Here is a 26,077-nt window from a genome sequence, read left to right as displayed (position 1 = left end):
CTCCTCTCCTCTCCTCTCCTCTCCTCTCCTCTCCTCTCCTCTCCTCTCCTCTCCTCCTCCCTCTCGCTCTGATCTTCCCTCTGATCTGCCGTTGTCTCTGTCACAAAGAGCAGATTCTCAGCCTAGTAATTGCATGTCTGCTGGCCACCACACCTGTTGCTGTCAGTGCGGCGGCGTGGGAGAGAGGAAGGAGCTGTGCCCTTTGGCCTCTACAGCTCTAACCTCCGCACCACAACCTTTTGCTGTGGGGTTGAGCCCACAGGGGGAGGTGGGAGTGCGATGCGCCGAGTGTGTACGTGTGGTACGTGTGTACGTGCGGTGCGCTCTCACAGTTGATTGTGTTTATCTGTAACCTTCAGCGTCACCTCTAGCATGTGTGTCCGTGCAAATACGTATGTGTGTCTTCTCAAACCTGGCCAGTGCTGATGGTTTACTCTCTCCCCCACTAATCCTCTCCTCTCCTTTCTCCCCTTATCCAGAGCCTGGGCCCTTAATGAAGCTGGGGGTCAGCGGCAGTGTGCGGCTAATTGGCCAAGTTTGCCCGGGGCTCTGGCTGCCTGTGATTGAAGTGTCCAGTGAGGACCCACTGTGCAGCCGCCGCTGCACCCTGCTCTGTTCCACTCCAACAGCCAAGACGCTCGCTGCTCCCTTGTCTGCCTTCCCCTAGTGAGTAGCACCCGAGGTCATTCTATTTTCACTTACACTCCAAATACTTTGTCCAGTTTTCTCTCTTCTTGTATTATTTTCACGCAACAAAGAGTCTGCAGGCTCAGACTTTTATCTGAATCACCTGTCCTGCATGTCGCACTGTTTTTTCTCCCTATAAACATTTATCTTTTCTGCCTCATTTTTCTAAGCTCCTATGTGCTTCTTCTTTGTTTTCTTTTTTTTTTATTATTGCCAGACCTTCATTCCCACACTCGGCCCCAGCATTTTCTCGCTTTCCTTGGCTTGTGCCACCCTCACTCTTTCACATGCCACAGTGGGATTCGGGCAATTACCACAGTCCCCCATTGGCCAGAGGCCAGACAAAAAAAACACACAACTTCCAGCCTATTTCTCTGACGATGAGTCCAGCAGTCCCATCCCTGGCCAAGTTGTAAGGCACTGTTTTGACTTAACAGGAGGGGTTGGAGGCAATGGCAGAGGGTATTGGGGGTTTCTCTAATTAGTCGAGCCTCCAGCTCCTACTCGTTAAGGCAGTGCTGGCTCCCATTGTTTGGCTGTCAGTACAAGAGTGGAGGTAGTGTGGTGATAGTGAGCTCTAGGGAAAGGGCTGAGTACTCAGGGTGTGTAGAGCAGAGAGAGGGGAGTGAGGGAGCGGCCGTGCTACCCAGCAGATAGTTGACTGCCTCACCTGGGAGATGATCTGGCAAGGTTCAGCCTCCAAGTGCCATAGTACACCAACAGAGACACTTTTTGTTATTGTGCTCATAGAAGTGGAACATTTCTGGCTAGTAAATGGTCAACACTGTGTATTTGTGTGTCAGGAAACAATGGTCCAATTATAAGACAAGACTTAGCCTACAAACTGGGATAAGTTATATTCTGTCAGAACTTTATTTGCACACCAGTAAGTTTCTGTGCTTGTTTATTAAGGCCTGCAAGTCATTAAATTTGCTCTGATGCTCATTAAACGAAGATCCCCAGCAATTAAATGCTCCTATCATAGTTTTATATAGACAGCTGTAAAACCTTCCTCTGCTCATACTTCACCGAGGAGTGGGAAACTTGAGTCACCATGACGTACTGAGCTGATGAGATGAAAGAAAAGGTGAGGAACATTGACATGCAGTCTCACATAAATGTGCCGTATGTGAGATCACCCACCGTTCACTGCTTCCTCCCTAACTGTTTCAGCTGTGTACTTTAAAACCCAAAGCTGCCACAAAGCCTCAGGACTTGCTGGTTTCTTAGTGTGCTACACTCGTCCATCTGTGCAGGGCTTAGCTTGACAGACAACTCCTTTTCTCACTCATCTTCTCCATAATCAGCTGTTTGCTTAGGTCATAACTCTCGTGCTCCACTTTCCATCGCATTTCCTCCAGGCCTGCATGCCCGCCAGCCTGCCCGCTGGTGTTAAAGATAAACAAAATATGGCTCATTTGAAATGTAGGCTACCCCAGGTGGTTGTTCTGCTTGTGCTGAATTAATAGCACATGGGCAGAGAGATGCCATTGCCCAGAGTACTTAAGCTACACTTGTGACCCAAAAAACATGGCACATTAAAAATTCAATTCATTCAACACTTTTGGAGTTTTCTTCAGTGTTTTTATCCCTTTTGTTGTTCCCACGCTTCGTCTCCCATCCCAGAAGCTGGTGTAAATGTCATGGTAATGACATGCTTTTTGGTATCCATGTGGATTAGGAGGTGCCAATCATTTCTCCCATGAGCCTTTGCCTTGGCACAACCCAGGAGCAAAGAGGTACTTTGGGATGAATGAATTATGATGCACATGAGCAAACAAGTTTGAAAAAAAAAAATCTTGTTTTCTTGTTTTTCGCCTTCCTTTTTCATGATGGGAAGATGGGGCCTATATTTTTCATTTCCCTTGTGCGGCACTAACCTTTTTATCTTCTGCATTAATTCAAGAGAAGTTTGAACGTTAATCAATGCAGTCACCTATATAGTATTATTGTTATACTGAGATCCGCCTCTTTAGAAGTACTCCTTTTGAAGGATATAGCAGTTACAGGTAAACAGGAACGTTTTAATGGATAGTAATAAGTTTGGCACATAATATTTCAAAGAGGAGGCTCACCGAAAATATTGTTTTTAAAAAAGGCTCCATGTTTGTTTAGAATATTGCTGATGGCGATACCCTGACTGGCACTTTTGAAGTTGGTTCAGGTTAATCAAGTGAGGAGAAAGCTGTCCGACATCAAAAGTCCTTTCCACGATATTCAGAATGACTCAGAATTTAACTATGCATCCCCAGAGATGAGAGTGAATAATTCATTTGTCACACTAAATCAAAGTGATCGTCCTAACTTTAATGCCTGGGATCTATGGAAACTCTGAAATTGTCACAATGGATTGTCAAATGACAATGTCATGTAGGCCAGAAGCTCTGCTGTCGTCAGGTCACAGTGGAAAAACTGCTCGATCCCGCTGTGTTTTTTTTTGTTTATTTGTTTTCTCCTGGACCACATAGACATTTTGCCAGTTTTCTCTGCAGTGATAAATGTATAATTCAATTCCAGGCTTTAAAAATGCATCATAACCAAGCAAAGTATTGCGGTGCCGGCATAATCTTAACACCTTCAGAATGTGTAAAGGTGGTTAAGAATGCTGCGAACCCCCTCCAGACATACCTGCCAGATGATAAACTATCACCGCAGGCAACACAGACATGATCCCCTCAACAGTAGCCCACGTTCGGTTTTCTCATCGAACACTGCAAATGCCATGTCCTTGTGGTACCAAAATAATATAAAACACCTTGTTCCTGACTCATCAGCCCTTTCCCACCTCCTCCGAGCTCCCCCAACTCCAACACTGTGCTGCAGTCCTCCATTTTTCCATCGCCCCCTGCGAATATCCAAGCTGTCGAGGCTGACTGGGCTGAACGTTTCCTTGCCAGGGCACAGTTGGAACAGATCCGGCCTCCGGGCCACATATACAGCTCCACTCCAGCCCCTGCAAACAAGGCCTGCCCCGCGCAACTGTCATCTAAATGCTAAGCGCTTTGGATCTCCACTGTAGATTCCTTTTGTACATACTTAATCGTGTTTTTGAGACTGTCTGTCCTATTGGAACGTAATAGCTTTACATGATTTACAGCATGCTGAGCTTGATGAGCGGCTGTTTGAATTTGCACTGAATCATCATTAGAGAAAGAGCCTTTGTTAATCCACAAGGTGTACAGTTCCAGAAATCTGTATAGAGGATGCAAATGCTTTTTGTTTGGTTCCACTATTTGAGGATTATGTGCTTTACTGTACTCAAAGGCATACTTTTTTTGAAGCAACAAAGTTTTGTAACGGTTTACAAAACCGTCGAGTGAGTTAATCGCCTATCTGCACCCTCAATGACTTAGAAATGTGGTCGTCAGCCTTTTATGAGAACGTAAGCTAAACAGTCAGGCCCCCTGTAAGGGGAGGTGCACTGAGAGACAGATTCCAGAAGAGCCTCTCAAATAGTTTCATGTCAAATTCACAGACATACAAATCTCCACAATGATCTGCCAAGTTTCTGCAGAATTCACTGGAGCAGGAATAGCAGAATTTCACGCCCCCGCCCCGAGTCTCTGTTCCCCTCCCACCCCCCTCCGCCATCGCTGGACGGCGCTTGGCAGCAGAAGGTGATGGCAAACAGCTGCGAAAGTCAGTGTGTGTGTGTGCATGGTTGAATACACACACTAGATAAAGAACTTTGTTTTTATGGTGTTTTGTCTCTTTGTTTTAAAAAAAAATTTGCAGGCATCTTTTACACAGCAGCAGACAAGTCTGTTATACTAATATAGAGCTCACAGTGGACTGAATGAAATATGAATGTGGATGCAAGATGCAAAATGTTGAAGTAGTTAAAAAGCTCCAGATCTGATGTTTCAGAACTGATTCTGCAGTTTCCTTGGCAGATAAACAAGCGGGAGCAAATGGGAAAAGAGAAGATGATAATGGACTTCCTTCACAGCTTAATTCCTTCCTGTGTGTACAAAAGGGAAGTGAAGCCAGTCCCCTTCTGGAATTATTTTATACTTTTACCCAGTTTTGTTGCCCCAGCAGCGTTGTGTTTGCCTGCTGACTAGCACAGGCACATATTTTCGGAGGCACGCAGCGGATACTTCCACCTCAATATTTAGAACGTGTGCATTCATAGATGGAATAAAGACACGCTTTTTTCTTAAACATGTTTTTTTTTTATGTCTGTGAAGTATACAATCACTGAGCCTTCTGAATATAAAACCGTAGATACCAGCTAAGGCGCTGAACCTCCCCATTAAAGCTCTCCAGGCAAGATAGCAGCTGATAAGCCGGTGTCCAGAAACTGTCAAAACAAGAACGGCGTGTGATTTCTAAGACATTTGAATTTACGAGCCTCACTGCAATATAAATTCCATTTGAAATGTGTCAATTTCATGTTTTTCTATACATAAATAAAGACGTTCTTGCCGTAAACTGATGCAGTAAAAACACAGTTTGCTGCCTTCACCAAAATTCAGGGTGCAACAATGCAGGAAATGAAGTGTTTGATGCTCAAATTTTCCCGGGGGAGGATGCCCACAACCCCCCCCCCCCCCCTTAATGTATCCTTGCCAAAGTTGAAACGAAACCCACGCTGATGCTGACTAGTATGTTGTCAGGAAAGAAAACCATGAGAGAATGATTCAGCAGGTCCTCTGGATGCTTCTCTGCAGCTGCCAGAGATGTGACTGCTCAGAGTCACTGAAGTCTCTTTTATTTGGGTGTGCTGAGCAATATAAATAATGAAATGGAGCCAGTAATTGGTGGTTCTTGGTAATTAGGACCAAGCTGTCAGCTAGGGAAGTTGCCTCACTCTGATGCCGCCGCTGCAAGGGCAGTAATTACTATTATCCATGGGGGTTGTTGACACAACAATAATCCCGTTCTCAACCAGGATAGTGGGGCTTATGTTTACTGTGCCCACTTTTAAGAGGTTCAGCTACAGTTATGCCAAAGACAAAAAATCTTGAAGTATTTACGTTAAAGTCCAGGTCCAAGTCAAGTAGCTAAAACCAAATCAGGTAAATAAAGGAGGGAGACCTCCTCGTTTTACAGTAATGGCCTTGAACGTCCTGCGCGGCGCTTGTGTGAAGAGCTCGTCCATATTTTCATTAGTAAAACAGTTTGACTCTTTCCCTGCAGGCGGTGTGACGCCCAGCCATAAACAGCATTATCAACCATCTCAGCAGGTTTTCTAATACCCCTGTAATCCTGTCATTTCATTCATGGATACCGCCGGGGTTATTCTGGGCCTGGAGCATATCTGCCCGCCTGTCTCTGCTCCTCTGTGTGAGAGATTGGATTCCCCAACTCCCCTTCTGCTCAGTCTTACCACGCACACACACACACACATACAACACGCCAGCACACATGTCCATGCCCGAATGTTCGTTCATCTCTTGTCAGATCCCCATAGTGTAAATGGGCCGGTCAGGCCACGATGATATATAGGGTGGCGGACAATGGCGTCGTATAGCCGGTGTAGGGGATGATTCCTAGTTGCGGATAATAACTTATCCTCACAGTCTGTTCATCTGGCTCAAGACTTACAAGCACAGCATTTGCCCCATGAGATGGAGAAAGCGAAAGGGCCTCAAAAGTAAAGAGTACCCAGGTGACATCTCCTCCTCCTGCTATCATGCAAAGTAATGAACCTCCCTATGTCTCGCATGGCTTCATGCAAGATAGCGTGGAGTGTGATTATTGGGTGGGTGGAAAGGGGGCAGCTCGGGGGATGTGAGGCTGAGCAAAGCGAAGACAAGTTGCTGTTTTCACCAATACAGCAGCACACAACACGCAAATTGCATCGTCTCTGAATTAAACATGTGGCACCTTGTTGCTCGAGGCGTGATGGACATTCAAACATATTGCCAGGCAGAGAAAATGGCTTTTTAAGTAGACTATTTATGGTGAAGATATTGTATTCATTTGATTATAATAAAACATCCATTACACTCTGAGTGAACGGCATGGGGAGGTGAGGCCGACAGAGTGCAGCTCAATGTAATAACAACTGCGCGTCTGCTCTAAATGAGCCAAGGAAAAGAGCGGGTTCCTGTAGATATTAGTTTCCTTTGTAGGGGTGCTCAGATCTGGTGATATGCTTCGTGAGGAGTAATAAAGAAATATATCTGTTTTTATTGTGCCTTGGCGACAGAGTTATGTTTAGAGCTAGTATAAAGAGCTGGAACATGGCGTAAAATGATATTATGGCCCATTAGGTGGGGGCCCGAGCTAAGCATCGCAAGCGGTAACCGAGGACCGGGGGTAATGGGGCCGCGGCGTATTGTCTGTGATCTGCTCTTTCACTTCTCACTGATTGAATCGTCTACATCACTGGCACTCCATCTCCTGGGGAACCGGAGGAGACGAGGTGATTTTGGCTGAAGACATCACTCTGTCAAACCTGGGAGATAAGAGAATGGGGTGGGGGATTGGAAGAAGAAAGGGGGGTGTGGGGGTCTGTAATGTAAAGGAAAGGTGACGTTCAGGAATTATAGTTAGATTGCTGTGCAGAACAAACAGATCCCAAGGCGCACAGGCATTTCTGTTTGGAATAGAAATCATGTTGTGATTTTATAGCTGCTGCACATAGGGGGCTCTTACAACAAAAACAACAATAAACTGCAGTTTACTTGAGTTGGATTGCTAACTGCGAGCAGACGAAAATGTGAAAATGTGAAAATGTGACTGCTCTCCAGCCGGCCTCTCCTGGCCCTGCTTTAATGCTGCAGTTCAGCCTGAACCAGCACTCTCAAGGTTCTTCAGCTCCCGACCTTGTATCTGTCTGTCTCGCTGCTCTGGATCTCTGCAGAGCCAGCCCCTCCGCTGCCGGGGCTTTCCCCCTGTGGATATCTGTTGGAGGGGTTAGGATCACATTAAGGTGCTGCTCCTTCTGGCAGAACCTTTGCCGTGCTCTTCCCTCAGGACCCACTCCTGCTCGGCATACTGTAAGGAGAGGGAAAGGTCTGCAAGAGGGGAGAAGCAGAGAGAGAAGTAAATTAGCATATCCTGCTTCTCAGGAGTCTCCTGCCTGTCGATCGTCTACAGCGAGCAAAAACCTCCCGCCTGTAAACTCAGCTTCACCCCTTTCCCCTCACCAAGCTACACCCTTCCAGTTGTGTGTTGAATAGGTCGGGCATTGTGTTGAGCGGCGTAGTTTATCTGCGGTACGGCGCAGCCAGCATGGGGTCTCTGGGAAGTAATCTGAACCAAGCAGGCGAAGAATTCCAGGCATCCTGAATGGAACCAGATGTGTGTTTTCGTGTTCGCTCGGTCTCACGGCGCGCACTCCCTGTGAGTTTGAGTCTTATGTGTGAGTTAAAGACTTACATGAGCATGCTTCTTGGAGAACACTCACTATATATATATATATATATATATATATATATATATATATATATATATATATATATATATATATATATATATATATATATATATATATATATATATATATATATATATATATATATATATAAGCATGCAGGGGCAGACTGGCTTTCATAACACAACAACTAGATGATATGATAAGAAACAGGATCAGTCAGATATGGCCACTGCAAACTTGTTTGTGTTTGTATATCAAGTGACCTCGGCCCCTCCCCCTCACAGATTACCCGTCGGATTGTGTTGCTTGCACATATGAGGTTGTTTTGACCCTTAGATGGTGAACACACACACACACACCCTCAGCATTTTTGAGACAGTATTCCAGATCTTGTCTTGCATACTCGTGCATTTTTTAATTTGCTCTAAGGGTACAAAATGTGAGTAACACAAAGTCCTATAACAACATCCAAACAGTAGTTTGGTTGCTTGTGTTGGAAGCTTATATTATATTTATTTATATTTTGTGAGCTTGAACAGTGTAGAGGAAAAGTACCGGCTACGCCAAAACCAATAGTGGCTCCGCAGCGTATTATGATTCACTGAAGAGATTACACAAGCAAGGAACGGATACCTGATGAAAATATTTTTTATAGCCAGAGAAAAAAGCTATAATTAGAGGTCGGTGCACAATTGTTTCTCTTACTTTCTCCCCTCAATCTACTGAGTGGAAAAATTGGTCCACATTTTAAAAGCCATAGAAAATGGTAAAGTGGAGCATTTACATGAATTGAGGTGTCAAACCAGTGACCTGATGGACCTTTTTCATGATAGACGTTTAGTTACAACAGAAAAAAGCTGTAAATGTAGACGTCAGTAATGCTATTAATCATACCTGTGCTGTTCCTGCAATAATATGCCAATATGATCAGGCTGTTGCTTAGGAAAGTAAGATTTACGTGTCTGACTACCCTGTGACAATTTGTTCTGTGCGATATTGTGTTTGATCTTCTCGTGGCCCGGTGCCAGTTACAAATTTGAAACTCTGTAAAAAATGTAAGTGTTAACATCACCATCTGGTTTCTGGCATTACACCCACATTGCGTAAGTGTTGACCCCGCGGCCGTGGCTAAAGCACTTAGATGGTTCCGCCAACCGCACAAAGGCTTCTCAAATCTATTCCACGTCCACAGACTTGTTTCTCCCTCTTCTTGGCTCTTGCTATACCATCAAAGGAAGTGGTGTTCATTGGCCGGGGCTCTTTCCTGGCAGGAATGTGTGACTAAGTGTGTGCGTGCTTGTTGCCTGAGCATGTGGGCCGGTATCAGCCTATCACCACAGGAAATGACCAGCCGTTTGCTTTGAAGTCCCAGCAGAGTTTTTCATTATTCCTACTATCTCCGGAGACACAAGGCGACAGACCCGCCCCCCCTCTTACATTGCTGATGGTCTGCGCTCACCCTCCGCTGCTCCCCACTCAGAGCTGTGCCACCAAAACGCCTGTTAGAATGCAGAACAAGGGTCTATTAGCATAGAGTATGGGAGCGCTGGCCGCCACAGGGCACAAACCCCACCACTACCCCCTCACATCCACACGGCAACACTTGCCTGAAAAGGCTGAGAGGGCACGTGTAATTGCATTTTCTTCTCCCTGTGCAGAAACTCAAATGCAAGACACGGGGAAATTCTAAGATTCCCCAACCCATGGCTCATCCCTCCACTTCCTCTTTCTCAGTTATTCCCACTTGCCTCACCGCTAACCTCCACCCCCCTTCAAGCCCTCCTCTCTCTTTCGCTCCTAGCATGTCGAAATGTGTGGCGTGCGATGAAATTAATTGGATCGCAGGGTAGAAGTGTTCAGCCCCCTGTGGCGTGCTGCTGTGTGAGGTAAGATTGGCACACGCTTGCCAGAACTTGCTGGAAGACCAAGAGTTGCTGCGTTGCCGTTCTGTGCCAATCTGGAGCTCCACTACCTACACACAGCCGCGCACGGAATCAAGTCTTTTCACAGACACTATACTATACACTTCTCTCCCACATGCGCACACATACACTCACACACACACACACACACACACACACAAACAAAAGCTGCCTCCTCTCCAGTGGTTCATACAATATATATATGTACAACTTTGAGAGCAGGCAGGCAGATGTGCTGTTTATCTGCCAGTAGGGCGCATGCCAAGACAACATGCCTGGGTTGGGTGTGGTTGAAATCTGGGTTAGGAAATCCCTTGTCGGGGTTATTACATGCAGTAATGCTAATGAAGCTTTTGCTCTAGTAATGGCATTACCAAATGGAAACGCTAACCCACATGTTCTAATCGAGCATTATAATTTACAACGACAGAATCCTAATGACTAAATATCTAGTCTACAAGCACCAGGACAATCTGGATCGTGTGTATGTTAATTCAGGCTTTTATGAGATACAAAAGCAGAGACTCAAGGCTACAAGCTGTTTGTGTGAAGTCGCTTGTAAAACGAAAAGAAAAGCATGTTTAACTCTCTCCTAGAGGTGCTTCTGTTTTGCTGAAAGCCAGTGCCAGTGCTTATACCGCAGCTTAATGAATATAAACCTGGTGTACAAACCTCCCATTTTCATTTAGCAAATTTATTCCAAACTTCTCAATGCATGAGCGTTTTCTGTTGTATAAACACGAGCGGCCTCGCAAGAATGGAAATAGCAAAGTTTCAGGCGCTCCGGTGGCCAAGGGGGGTTTAAAGCGCTGACCATGAACTGCATCATCCGCGGTTCAGGTCCAGCTGGGGGATCTATTTTATGTAGCATGCTTTTGTTTTCCCACCGTCTCTCATCTGCCCCTCATTCTTTGACTTCTCTCAGCTGTCAATCACGTCACGGAGGCACGAAGGCCTGTTAAAAAAAAATGCAGAGCCTCATCACCGCGATAAGTACGAATCTTATTGAGATGAGCGAATACCTGATTGGATAAACAAGACCGAAAATATGAGCAGACACTCAGTGCCAGCTTTCATTATCCAACAGTCTGGTTAATCAATGTTATGGACACATTTTAGTCGGAACTCAAAAAGCATCAAGGTTCGATACCCAGCTCTGCCCTCTGCGTCCAGCTTTTCCATTTTAATGTGCGTGCGGTGCCTGTCTCATGTCGTTAAAAATGCTTTTCTCAGTTAAGAGGTTGCTGTTTGTCCACCCTAACCCACCCCTCCCCATCCTCCCTCTCTGATCAGTGCTGTGCGGCTGTGGCTTTTTGACTTCTCTGTTTGGCCTTCTCCCTCCGTCCTGCCGGCTGGCTTTGTCTGATTTATGACAGTCTGGAGCTAATGGTACAGAACCAGGATTTGTGTCTGTGGTGTTGTGACTGGACCGGTGCCGGCTCATTGGCCTCCTCTCTCCCCTCTCTGTCTCTCCCTCTCTCTCTCTCTCTCCCTGGATGAGGTGAGCAACAGTGAGATGGCCGGTGAGCAACTCGGCTGTTGATCAGCATCCCCGTGCTCCGACTCATTCGTCTTCATCACCCCCACACACGCACTCCCTCCTCTCTTTTTTTTCCCTGCTAGAGGTTCCAGGCTGCCGACTGGCGGGGGAGCCGACTCACCTTCAGACAAGGCCAACAGACCTTGCCTCACCTTTTCATCCCCTTTCATCCCTCATTCTTCACCTGGCCCTCTCTCTCTCTCTCTCCTCCTCCTCCTCCTTACACATACACATTTTCCTCCTCGCGCTCTGTCCCTCTGTGTCGCAACTAAAGACCGGGGCCAGGCTGCAAGGCAGGCAGGGGGCCTTATATGTGGGACCGTGTTAATTGGCACGGGAGTCTGGAGACGAAAGCCACGTTATCTGCCGCCACAGCCCCCCCCCTCCTCCTCCGCCAAACCCCCCCATCTCTCTCCTTCTTCCTCTCTCCCTCTCTCCATGTCTCTGGAGGCTGCTTCCATCATACCGCTTGCGTCGCCAGGTTTGTGAAGGATGTCGCTGCCAGCTGTCTTTTTCATGGACGGCTGCCAACCTTTCCCCATATCTTCCGTCCGTTGTCATTTCCTCATTTATTCCCATCTCGCAGTTTTTTCCCACCTCCCGCCGTTTATCTGTTAATGAACTCTGTGTCTCGAGCCCGTTTCTGTTTTCCAGCCTTGTCTCGATGTGTGGAGTTTTTTTTTTTTTTAGGCGAGGACGGGGTGTTATGAAGCCTTCGTTGGCACACTGGCGCAGTGGTACCAAGGTCGGGCAGGGCGGAGAGCGCCCAGGTCGGCAGACAGTCTGTGTCCATCGCACCATGCCAGCTCTGCAATCTGTGAGCAGTGTGTTAAGCGCAGAACAGACACTCCATTTCCCTCTCGGCCTGCCGGCGTTTGCCTTCTTCAGTGGCCCGATAAAGGTCAGAAGAGCACGAGCAGACAAAGAGAGCTTTATATCCCATCTGAACAATGAGAATCAAAATCGATCGGCAGCTTCTGCTCGACCTTCCTCTCTCTTTCCAACCGAGCCGAGCAGCATATTTTCTGCGTGGAAGCGGCGGTCCTGCCAGGCCGCCTCCAACTCTGATTGAGTTCTTTGCACTGTGGGTGAATTGCAGCACATTCCATTTGTGAGTTTTAGATAAAAGGTGATGTTGAAAGACGCAGAGCCGCTTCTCGTAGATGCGTAGTCATGTAACGGAAAGGCTGATGGAGCCCACCACACACACCACGCGTCCTGTTCAGACGGCAGCGGGGATGGAGAGAGGGGGGTTTCTATTTACCCAAAGACACGTACAGTATTTGTCTGTCTGCTGCCTGTTTGACTGTGTGAAAGTGAATCCACTCGTGTCTGTGTCTGTGTCTGTGTTCTAGTTGCTCAGTAGCCATGCCTCCCCCAGTGCACGAGTTGCTGCTAAGCCCTCCTGCACTCTCTCTGACCCCGGCCTCCTATGAGGTGTCACAGCGAGCCAAGTGTAAAAGAGATGTGTGCCAAAGACATGCAATCCCTCCTGTCATGATGAAAGTGAAACAATCTCTCTTGCGTATGCATGCACACATACACACACGCGCAAGTTAGTCATTTCTTTTGGTCACACTTTAGAACTTTAGCTCCAGAGAGCTATTGCTTTATAAATGAAGTTCACTTGGCCTTTAATTATATCAATTAATCTGAACTGGCAGTGCTTTATGAAGAACACACAGGGCAAGGCTAATTGAGCCTTTAAACCAGTTACATCGAAGGACTTGTCACTAATAACTGCTCTACAAATCTGACGAGGGCTTCCCTGCTCTTTCTCCAAAACTCTCCCTATTGATCTTTGTTGTTTTCCGTTGTTTATCGGGCTTGCATTTCTGTCCCGTGCCTCTGTTTGCCCTTCCACACACCAAGAAACCCTCCCAGCTGTATTGCACCCGTGGCGATGTCGTCTTTCGAGAGTTGCAGTTTCGAATATCCTCTCATTGATGAACTACTTTGATACCCTTGTTAGAGCGAGCTGATTTTTACCGTCGGGGGAATTAAGGGCGCTTTTGTGCGCCGTGGCTCCTCTGTGTCATGCAGAGCGGTGATAGCGCCTTCTCTCTGAGAAATAGAGGAGCAGGGACGGAGAGGGTGGGAGGGAGGGAGCAGCTCTCTGATCTTCTGCCTCTTCTCAGAACCATCTGTCTGGTGCTGGCCCAGCATTCTGTGCTGCTTAGTATTAGCACTTACAAATATATACATTTCTCACATCTTAGCTTTTGAGAGCAGTCGTACCCCTCGCTGAGTTATGCTCGTCTGGGAAGATGGGGAAGCGAGAGCAGATTGGAGTCGGGCAGGGCTGTGGGAGCGATGCCTGCCATTGCTTCATTGACAGGAGGGGAAGCGAGAAGGAATGGGAGGGAGGGAGGCAGAGAGAGAGGGAGGGGGAGAGCACACGATTGGATGGATAATGGAATCAGGGCTGTGGATTGGCCGTGTGATCAGGGTTTGTAATATATCCCACAGTGGCTAATGGAATATGTTTGCTTCCAGCAGCTTGATATCACAGCAAGCAACATTAACTCTGAATACTGCCTAGTATATGTGCACATCTATCATTCTTATTCCTATATTTCCCTTAAGCATGTGTCGGCAACAGGTTTTTTACAGAGCAGCATTGTGAAATCACTTACGCGTGTGACAACAACACGGCCTTTGATGGCCACATTGAACCTGCAGAAGTGTGCATTTGAGTTTTTATTCATTCCGTGTCTGCCAGATCATTGGTGCCGTGGAAGATGGTTGCAGCTCTGTTAGTCAAAGATAGACGCTTAAGAAGTTTCGGGGGCACAAGCAAAGTGATATTCACAAATGCTAATAAGCTACATCTAGTGTTGCACTCTTCCTGACAGTTGTCAGTGTTAGGTAAGCTTCTGAGTCGTACAGCAGGATGATTTGGTGTTAAGTCTGTCTGCTCTTCTCTCTCTCTTCTTTTTTTTTTTTTTTGGAGATATCTTGTGGTGAGGAGCTTTTATCCAAGGCTTCCATTTCTCTTTAGAAGCTGGTGACTGACTCTCCCGCCCCTCCTCCTCCTCGGTTCCTCGCTGCTGTGAAATGGAATTGCTTTCTCGTTCGTTAAAGATTTTCTTGTCGCTGCCTCGTACTACTCCAGGAGTGAGATCACTCGAAAATGGCTGCAAGTTCTCAAACACCACTGGAGAATTATGGCGTGGCAGCAGTGGTGTGGGGGGCCGTCGGGGAGGTAACATAAATAAAGAAAATTGCTTCTTTTTTTTTTTCTTAAAAAAAAAAATATTTTTCTGAATTAAATCTGTTTTTGGGACTTTTTTTTGACAACACACAAATTAATTCTGGCAAGTTGTCGCTTTACATTAAAGCATGACGTGGCCTGCTGGTGTAAGGGAAAGCAATCCCTCTTGGTTGCCATGGAAGCAGGTACGTTGTAGCATCGGGCACCAGGCGAGCTGGTTCTGCCAAAAACCCACAGCCCACCTATATCCTATATTCTTTTCTTGGGGTGAATGGTTTCCCTTTCAGACCTATCCAGTCCTCTCTGTGAGAACATTTTGCCCATTTTCCAATCACACTGGTATTTATAAACCACTGCTCCCATGTGTGGTTTTACTCCAATCCCTCCATGTGATCGCTCCCTCTCACTTTAAGAATCAAACAGCGGAGGATAATCTGGATGTGCTCAGAGTAATCCCACTCTTTTTAAATTATGTTTCTCCAAACAGTTGTTTGCGGTGAATAAGCCGTATGAACTTTCTCACACAGCTCCTCTGGTCCGTCCCTTCCTTTTTCTCCTCCACTTGCTCTTTCTTCTTTCACTCAGACTCTCATCACCAGCTCCATCTGCCCCAGAACGGCACAACTGTTCCTCGCGTCTCACACCCATGCCCCGGTACCCACAGTGTTGGCGTACCAGTGCAGCGTTGCTTTGGTGGTGGTGGGGAGAGGGGGGGGGATGCTGCGCCAATCTTAATCACATTGGGTGAGCACACCTGTGAAAACAGATGTCCACCGGGGCCGGCATGCTGTTCCTCTTTAGGGTGGAGAGTCTGTGTATGGCTCCGTGCCACCCCTCTTCTTCCCTCCCTCCCCCTACTTTGCACTGAGTTAGTCCGGTCCCCAGCAGGCAGACCTGGCCGCCGACACCCAGACAGGAAGAGCCTCAGGCAGGGGTGGGGGGGGCAGGAAGCACCGGCCCCTGTGCTTTACCCCCTGCTCTGTTTATTTTAATATTATTCCTGCCTCCAGATGATAATGAGAAAGTGTGATCAAAGCCTCTCCACCTTCCAGCAGAACAGAACAGACGTGTCGATATTATGAAATACAAAATCATTTCCACAGGGATTTGAAGCTGCGATGACCCTAAAACAATATTTCGCCCTCCTCATAAGAAAATTTGATAAACACCAGGTGTTGACCTTTCAAAATAAACCTCACAGATTATGAATGGATCTCACTCATAAGAATGGGCTTACACTGATATTTGCCATATAGAACGGCAGCAGTACAGGCATGCTAATGCCTCCGTACGATTAAGTGCTTTATGATGGCATTGCTCAGCAGTGTTGTGTTTTGTATAATTACAACCTTATCTGATAGCAGGCATCTTATATAGCGGGGAGCCACATAGCCGTACTTTAGCCCCGGACCCGTCTGGAATAATGCACGCCATTAAAGTGGTTCGTCAGATAACTACTGGTGTTAATGAGTTAACCAGACAGAAAGATCTGTATTAGTGCATTTAGAAAAGGCAATAAAGGCTTCACCAGCCTTAGTAGAAAAGGATTATGTGTTTTCTATCCAGCTGTGCTTTCCCATTTACCGGGCCAAAACCTCATTCATTCCATGCTGCCAAATCCTCCCGGCGGCTCAGTTTCATAGAGGTGCTTCTCCTAAGTGCCCCACCTACATCGACACGGTACCTGGCACAATCTCTCCTACTCCTGCCCACCTGTGCTGCACACAAGCCGATGTTTTGAAGGGTTGGTTCAATCATTGTCAGTTTTCATATTTCCGTCTGGTAAGCTTTTTTCTTCACTTTCAGCGAAGGGCATAGGCTCCTGTAGCCATTTATATCTCTATAGGAGGAGCAGTGATTGTATTACCTGTGCTGGTTAGTGATTCTAATCTGGTCTGGAGAGGATATGTCTGTGACCTGTCGCCCCCCGGCGTGCTAATAATTACACTCCCAATTATCGACTAGTCCTCCCTTTAATTAAAGTGCAGTTTAACAAAACACTATGTATTCTGGAGACCGAAGTTTTTTTTACAGTCTTTGAGTTTCATCTCTGTTTTGCTGGCAGCAATTAATTCTTGAGTTCAGTCAACTCATGCAATAAAGAAAAAAACTAAAGATAAACGCGACCAAGGCTGTGTACACCCATTTAAAAGGCTTTCTACCTTTGTATAGTCGAGATGGATGTGTGTCATGACGTCTAATCTACACTCATGAGACATTAAAGTGTCTGCAACTGTCTCTGTTGATAGTTGAATAACAACTCATGAATAACTTTTTTGTCTCTGTGTAATCATTTTTAATGTTTGTATCATTAAAAATGATACAAAGACCATTATTGAGGGTCATGATGTCCATAGCATATCATTCTTTTCTTTTTGATAGAACCAGCTCCTGTAAAACCTGTTGAAGGCCCAATGACAACTTTAATCACAAGAGAGGACAATAACGTGATTTCCCAGCTCTACATGTATTGTTAATCCTGTCCAAAATGAAAACTCTTATTTACACAAATGATATCCCATTCACAAGCATCTAGCCCCAGTGGAGACAAATCCAGCTGTATGATTTCATGCAGCTGTATTTAAATGAGGATTTATATTTACGTTATAATTTGAGTGAACCAGCCGTTTAACAGTTTTGCATTGAAACCCACGACACACCCATTCAGTGTCCTGCCCTGACAGGGCCCACACCCTCCCCTCCTCCTCCCCGTTCCAGCCTCCGTCCGCTGCACCATCCTCTCGTCCGTCCACCATTGATCCAGGCTCTTATCTCCACTCTGATCCCTGTGTTATTTCGGGAGCATAGGGATTGCTTAATGATCTATTGACCCAACTTATCGACCTGTACAGTCAACCACAATGGACCATCTACTAAAGAGGGGCCTGCAGGGCACGCGCTCCTCCCTCGTGTACTCCCACTCATCTCGTGCCCTCCCACCCTCCTCTGCCTCCAGTCTCCACGCTCTCTGCTTCCCTGTGTAACCCCCACAGAGATTTGGTCTTAATGTGCTTTAAGCGTCTGGCTTGTAAAGTTGTCTGTGTATTTTTGCTATTTAAGAGTGCCGTTTCCAAGTCGGCCGCTGATGACATGGCTCAGCTAAATCCTCTCCCTGTGTTTTTCATTTAACTTCATGTCAGCGTGCGTATGAGTCGCTGACAATAATTTGTTTAGCTACTCATGTCTGGTCTGTTTGAAGCTAGACTTCCTCATTTGAGCTGCGACTTCTCTGCTCCCTCCGCTGCCTTACTCCATGATTGGATCAAAGAGATGGGCGCAGATTGAACTGAATGGAGCTGTGCAATACGCGCTTTTATCCAGCTTTCATTTACATGTGTGTGACATTAGCTTCAGTAAACTTAAAGGGAATGGAGATCGCTTCCTGACAGGTTGGGGGGGGGGGGGGGGGGGGGGGGGGGGTCTATTTATAGACAGCCTGTTGTGAATGAGGATGTACACAATCATCTAACAAATGTGAAGAAGCCACTTAAGCACCACCACACGTCTGATTGGATCTTGTTCTGTGTCTTGTTTGCACTATGGCACCTTCAAGTGCAAGTGCAGTTGTTGTGACACGTTGAGCTGACTGTGGGTGAGATCCTGAGGGATTTGCAAGACACCAATAAATGACTCCTCTGTGTTTAATGCTTTTGTTCCTTTTTTTTTCTCCCCGCTGGTTCCTGATTGTTTTTGTCATGCATGCAGCGCAGCTTAAAGATGGCATGGCTGGTCGGTCACCTGCCTGTGACAGACCCTGGCCAGACCTCCATTACATTTAGTATGGATTTCCACGGTCCCAAGAGAATCATTTATAATAATTTGTACTAACCTCTCATCTTGTGCCACCATCTGGTAAAAAAATCCCACAACCATCATTTTCGGAAACATTTTAGTCGACTTTTTATTGATGGATGGTGACTCTTAGTGAAAGGTTAGTGACGTTAAACATTTACGTTTATCCTTCTCTACATTTAACATCTAATCACCTCCCGTTCACTCTTTGTTGTCCACATTTGGTTTTTGCGGTGCACACATGTGATGTGGGGCATAATTAACAATGAAAGTTGTCCGGTCAAGGGCAATCTAAATAGACTGCCAGGGTGCATGAATTATTGATATGCACAATTAATTAATTTTTGTACTAATTTGTGAGCAGAAATGAATCAAACCTCTTGACTCCTGTTACCTGCCTGCGTTCAGACGGCTGAGGCTGCTCTCTCAGGACGAAGCTACTCACAAAAACAACGGTGCTTAAGTCGGGTTGTTTATTCTCTCAGGTGGGAAGTATTCAGTGAACTGACACATGTGTGAATAAATAAGGTAATTAGTGAGAAAAGATCATTTGAACGCATAAAAACAATGAAATTGTCAGATTTCTCGGTTTTGTTTATTACTTTTCTCTTTTGACATGTAATTATAGCCTCATTGGTTCGGTAGCACGGCTGGTTCATCACAAAAATTAGCCCCTCATGTTTTATTTATATGACCTAAACCTGTTGCTCATCACAGCCATTAACAGTTAAATGAAGGTATTTACAATTTTGCACACAACCTTTTTAATTATGGCTGAAATTAAACCGTAGGTCATTTCACTGTCATTTGGTAAAACTGATGTTTGGAATATTACAAATGTGCCAATATCCTGCAAAAAAATTGGCCGTATAACCCACATTATATTGTATAAGATGACTGTCATGCACCCCTGACATGAGAGGTACATGCATCATGTCCTGACATGCAGCCACACTCAATGCAGGTCGTGATTGCGAATGGTGACACGCCATACGTGGCATTATGAAATTAATGTGGCTTGATCGATATCGGACGACTTTCAAGCAGCTCAATTTTACACTTGCTGCAGGGAACAGATGGTACTCACTGATAATGTGTCTGGAGGTGGATCCATGGCGGAGGAGATGCAGAGGGGAGACCAGATCCTCTGGAGCACTGGAGAACGGAGAAAAGAGGTTAAGGCGCTGTGTAATACTTATTCACACAACCTGCATGGATGAATAATTCCCTAATCAGATTTACGTAATGAATAGTTAATTGCACATCAGCTCCGACTGTACACAACACATGACCCCTCCCGAGCTCCAGATTCATTTACACACAAATAGCAGCAGCACAGTTGCCACATAGAATGATATCTGTACTCTTGCGCTGTTATCATCAACATCAGTGCGTTATGTAGCTGCAGGGCATAAATTTGTGTTCACACTGTGTTTGAAGGAAAAACATTCTAGTGGCATTCAAATATTAAAATACACCCACAGGCACGCTAATGCCTCGGCAGCAGTGTGTTACATGGTAGTTCTGCTCTCTAGAGCTGAGAGGATACCTGTTGAAGAATTTCAGGGTGCAGAAACCTGTCTAGTCTATAATTGATAGGCCTTGCCGGTGCATTGATAGAACCGGGTATCTATGTGAAAATAGGCCTCTATCTACACCTCGTAAATCTCTCAGTCATGTCAGGTTGAATCTTCTCAAACTACAGGTCCTGGGGGAACGGGCGAATGAGACAAGCGCTCCGGTGTTGAAAAGCTTGTTATTGGAGCCCATTCCTGTTCTGGGATTCCTTTTGGGCCCCTGTGATTACAGTGCCTCAGCCAGGCCGTATTTGTGTGCATGCCTGTCACAGAGTGTGTGTGTGTGTGTGTGTATTTCTGCCTGTGTGTGAGAATATCTGCTCCACCAAGTTTTGCTCTGTGTGTGTGTGCTGCTTGTTACTTGCATGACTCGCTCAGGGCTGAAAGCAGGACTGAGTGAGGGATCAGAATTCTTAAAACCAGTCTGGGCACATCTGGTTGTGATTGGCAGGAGAAAAAAGGGTCCTTGTGTTCTGGGAACTGGCAGCAAAAGCTTGACCCAACCCAGTATAACCCAGCCCAGTACAGTACAGAGCCAGCCAACATGGAAAAAAAAAAACAAAACACCAACAGCAGGACTGCCCCCCTTCACCCCTCCCTACTCTGGGCCAATTCTCATAATCCCATAGCAAAGCCCCTGGCAGCATTTCTTCTAAACACTGTTCAGGGCTTTCCCATTCCTTCCATTTCAATATAAAGGGAAAAAAAAAACCAGTAGGAGCCTGAGCCAGGTAGACCCAGAGCGCCATTACTTTTGGCAGCAACTCTTGTCTAGGATAATGATGCCCCGGGGGGTGAGAGTGCACCTAAATGTCTGTTTGCTCATCTTGCAACCTTAGCCAACGTAGGAGGAGGGTAAAATCGCTATGGGCGGGGGCGCGGGGTAGCTACATTGAAAGGCATTTCATGGTGGGTGCTAAAACGGTGTGTTCTTCCATCTGTTTGATTTTCAAGTTAAAGGTTGGGCAGGTCTCGCCTTGCTTAGTGTGTAAAAGGATGGCACACCACAGATTGAGCATGACAGAGAAGACACCCTCCCCACACACACACACACATACACACACAAACACACACACACTTTCAACCAAGCGTAACAGAGAACAGTGGCAATTAAAAAGTGATGCCAGCGTTTATAGCCGCTGCCTCGAGCCATTGTTTGCCCTGCCTACTCTCATTGCGCTCATTATTTGGACCGGCGTTTTTTACCTGTGGCACGTCAATGTGGTGCTGGTTTAGGAGATAGCCCGGCTGGCTTCTCCCAGGTGGCTGCGGCTGAAAACAAGCCCTGTCACCTCAGCGAATCCAGCTCTAATTTAAATGGAGTGTGTGCGTTTAGCCTTGTGAACCTGCAGCCCCTCAGCTTGGACACAGAGACGTTAAACCGTACAGCTCCAGCTACAGAGAGGATATCATGGCTGTGTGTTATTGTGCCTTCAGTGCTGCAGAGACTATTTACCGTCCTTATTAAGCAGGCTGTCTGGTGACTGGGCAGCAAACCTGGGTGTGTGGGAATTCTCCCTGTACTGTACGTGACACCGTTCTGTTTGGGATGTGTGTGTGTGTGTGTGTGTGTGGAGGCAGCCAGGCAGGATGCCTGAGGCGCGGAACTGAAGCCAGCGCACTACTGGTGTTTCCACACATGCCGCAGATCCAGTGACCCTCACCAGCATAATGACTGTGGGGTTAATTCCCCAGGAGTGGCCTGATGCTCAGAGGGAGGAGATGAGAAGAAGTGTGGCGAGGAGGGCGATACAGCGAGGCCACAGCTATACACACTGCTCTGCAGATCCTTTTCTTCCATGTAACACAGAGTGATCTGTTTCTGCCCCATCCTTTCTGATAGGATTTTGCAAGCTGCCAATAATCCACTGGCATTGCAAGGAGCATCTCTCTCTCTCCCTATCCCTCCCTCTTGCTTCCTTTCTGTTTCTCATTCTCATGGATTTCTAAAGCTAAAAATAATTTCACCACAAATAAAAAGCTGAGAGGGGAGGGGGCTTGTTTTTCTTTCTCTTTTTTTTCATCCCTAAATCATGGCTGGAATGTTTGAGGGAGGGTTTTGCTGGCACAGAGCAAGAAGTAGAATTACACAGTGACAATCTCCTTCTCCATCTCTGAGGCACTGTAAGACGAGGCAAAGATGCCCATTTCCCCGCCGCATTAAGTGATTTGCAGCCCAGCGTTTGAGGAGGATTCTTCATGGGGAGCACATGAGAAATCATCCATTTGCATGGCATTTTCTTTCTCAAGATGGAGAGAGATGTTAAGTGCTGTTACCATTTTCCTCTAGACACTGTCAGTTAAATTGTTCTCATAAATAATGTTTTCAAATGAAACCACAGTTTGCAGCGCTCATGGAACGTTCCTGATTAATGCCTCACAGGCCTGTTTGCTCTGCTTGTATCTTAGTGTATTTACTTTGCATAGCTGTAAATCCTTCCCGCTGCATGGCAGTGCAGACCCTGTCCATTAGTATTCAAAGTGCACAGTAATGAGATGGGGGAAGTAGGGGTGCAGTGAGAAAAGTCTCCGTCGAATTTGGACCTTTTGATTTTCAGAAACTCTCCAAATCCTAGTTCCTATCTGCTGTGGCTGCAGTTTGTGATTTCTTTTTTGTGTGTGTGTGTGTATTTGTGTTGATGAGAAGGCTGCCAGTTCGACTGTTATCTGAAGAGGAGAGGCTGCGTGCGCGTGCATGTGCATGTGCAAGTGTGTGTGTATGGCGAGGGATGGCCGTTACATAATGATGAGATATTGAGTGTGTGACCTGTACCACTTTATCTCACCCTGCACAGATTGCATTCCATAATCTAATGAGACAGATATTCTTTAATGGAAATCCTGGACAGGGTCATGATTGCCATGATAAAACTTAAGGTCACACTTCACATTATACAAGGACTGGATCGCATACATGAGTAATAAGCAAAGCCGTTATTGCTGCGGAGAACACACTGTAATCATATGTTGCATCGTATTATTTCTTTGCTTATTAAACAAGCTGAAATTGTCCCGCTGACAGTCGAGCTGCAGTGACAAAAACCCTGTCACTAAGTAATTACCGGGAAATCAGTGCATTATGAATATGTGGAGGACGGAGAGGAGCGGGATCAGTGCAAACAAGTGCAATATGCAGAAAGTGGTGCACGTGGCCGCTGCAGGAATGTGAGGTGACTTTAATTGGTCCGATAAATGAGGTCAGCACAATTTCTGGGAGTTCGCGCTTGAAATATGGGCGTCAGGTAATACAGACATCACACGGGCGCCAAAAGCAAGCTGTGTATTCACAAGGTGTGCGACACAGACGTGCAGAAGCAACCTTATGGAGGGTTTCTCGCCAGATTTCAGCGTTTGCAGCTGCAGTGTGAAGATGAAAAAGCCTCAGACAAGTCCTGGACTTTTGGCCTGGGCCTTTGCTGGCTTTGGCATCATGTGAAATTTTCCGCTCCCACAAAAAGACAAAAAAAACAGATTAAGTAAATATTTTTTTCCGTCCAAAATCATTGTGTGCCGGTAATACCAACACAAAAATTCAGTCGACATCAAAAGCGTGTGTGGGAAACCTTCTTTCAATTTAGCTTTTATGTTTAATGCATTGTTTGGGAGAGCAGCTCGGCGACACGGTGCTAAATTTTTGAAGAGGTTTGATGACAACAGAATGAAAGTGTCGCTTGCGAAGAGCAGATGAACATGGTTGGTGAGTGGAGGTAAACAACATCATAAGTAAAGTAAATGCTGTATCAGCTCGGAATAAATTCATCCGATGGACCAACACTGAAAGAGAGATGCAGCGGCGACAATGACATGAAAAAAAAAAAAGTCTTCCCACCAGACGGTGAATCATCTTAATTGACGATCAACAAAAAGCAGTGGGCCTTAATTATGCCTGAATGAAAATAGAGACAAACTGTGTGAGCGATACAGCTGCAGCGAGACAAGAAGAGTGATTGCAGTTGGAGAATTACCATGGAGATTTTTCTTTGCATTCCATTGGTGCTTTGGCCATTGGAGGGCAGCCTTTTGGTTTCAGTTCAACATGGTCGGCAATGAGAGAGGGGACAGACGGTTTGTTTTTTGGGTTTTTTGGTTTCAGTATCTGGAGTCGGGCTGCATCCATCCCCCACTTTGCTCCGTTTCTGTCTGTCTCTGACTCTAGCTCCCCTGACTGCTCTCCCTCTTTTGTCCCTGACTCGCATGCCTCTATTTGCTGGAGGGTTTCTGTGCTCCATGCCATGGAGACCCCAGCTGCACAGATGTGTTGCCTGGCTTGCAGTTTTTAGCATTTGCCTGGAGCAGCCACCCCTCCAGGACCACCGGTCCTGATGAAGAGCAGCAGAGGCTCCATTTGGCAGCTTCTCATTCGACATGGGGCTTCTGTCCCCAGACGTCTGCCCCCCCTCCTCCACCACCTCTCTCATCCTGAGTGCTCCTTTGAAACAAGGGAAGCTGCCAGGAGGGGCGAGAATCCATCATTACTTTGGCCCAGGGCGCTATGTTTAACTTTAGCGCCCAAATGGAAAAACGTGCACAGCACAACAAACGGGTGGCAACGGAGGCGCCCTCTCTTCCCTCCGTCCATTGAAAAACTAGGAGAGGAGCACTCGGCTCACCCTTTCCTTCTGATTATCCATCACCCCGGAGCTTGTTGAAAAATCATTTACTGTACGCGGAGGTGATTGACGACACAAAAACCAAGTCTGCGTTGGCCGCCGTCTCATCAGTCCACCCCTTCAGACATAATGCCCTGCCTCAGAGGACAAACGTACGCACACTCGCACACAAACACACTCCCAACGCAATCTCAAATTGTTTATAGAGATGTGACACTTAAAGTTCAAAAGAGGCTGGGGGGTTGTTGTAGGCAGAAAACATCACAGCTCTCAATGGTGAACACCCCCGGAGAAATGTTTCTCTTGTCACTCTTTGTCTGATTCTCTCTCAGAAATCCTCACCTAACACACAGCGGAGAAGCTGACCTGCTTGGTTCAGTGCAGCAGCATCCATCACAGGGAAAGAAATGAGACCAAAGCCAAAGATAAATGCTGCTATTTTCTTTCTTTCTTTTTTTTTTTTTTGGTGAAGTGAAAGCAATACTCGCCACTGTTGTGGACGTACTGTTGAGTAATTTAGTCCAAGGCAAAAAAACAAAACAAAAACATGCAGTCTGCTAAAGTGAGAGAACCTCAGTGCGGAGCATGTGGTCTAATCTGACCTTGGGAGTAGGCTTGAGGTTCCTTCAACATTTACTGGTGGGCTTATAAAAAATGTTATGCGGATTAGGTGGAAACTTCTGGAGAATCCTTTCTAATCCACCGTTCCTCATGATCAAAGGGAGCCAGATAGCACTGAGTTGAACTTACTTTTCCTCCCCACTGTTTTTTTCTCCCCCTCCATCATACTGTAGAGAATCTTTTCTACATGCACTTTGCCCCAGCTTTGTCCGATGGCTCCAATGTATTGTTCAGGGAGAGTGGGGGGTGAGATAGGGTGAGAGAAATTGGACTGGGAATATCCTTTGTGTGGTGGGCCCTTTCCCTGCAAGTGTAATTGGCTGGAATGGTGAATTGAAAGAAGTCATGGTCGGTCATGTGTGTGGTTTAGAAATGTGCAGGGTCAATTGACTTCGAGACTTTTTATATCTCTTCTCTCACTGCGATGATGTCTCCTAAATTGCCCAGAACTATTGTTTTCCTCCTCTCATTAAGCACAGACACCCAATTTGCTCTAATTTGCTAGAATTACCTATTATTCTAGCTAATCGTGTTCTCACCACTGCTAATTTGTGGTAGTCAGCCCTGCTTCGGTGGTCATGTTTTTTTTTTTGTTTTTTTTAGAAGCTTGGCTTATAGGCAAAAGGCCATACAGACCTGCAGCTTTGGTGAAATTCACAAAGTACATTTATGTGGGTATTATACATAAGCACACCTTTGAGGTACATGAACTTTGTTTGACATATATCCGTTTAATGCGATGATCTACCTTTACTACACTGCATTTCATGAAGAGAAATTAGCC

At 46.1% G+C, this 26,077-nt stretch overlaps 1 protein-coding gene across 1 annotated transcript in view; it reads left to right on the top strand.

The window, feature by feature from the left end:
- Positions 1-524: 524 nt before the first annotated feature.
- plxnb2b (plexin b2b) overlaps positions 525-26,077 on the top strand; it is a 99,654-nt gene continuing 74,101 nt past the window's right edge. Inside the window, exon 1 of the mRNA XM_083972955.1 lies at positions 525-666. The gene's annotated coding sequence lies outside the window, so the exon portion shown is untranslated. The remainder of the gene's footprint in view (positions 667-26,077) is intronic.

This window comes from Trachurus trachurus, assembly GCF_905171665.1.
Source record: "Trachurus trachurus genome assembly, chromosome: 6".
NCBI lineage: Eukaryota > Metazoa > Chordata > Actinopteri > Carangiformes > Carangidae > Trachurus > Trachurus trachurus.
Note: the sequence above shows the minus strand (reverse complement) of the source record. Positions and strands in the feature narration are given on the sequence as shown.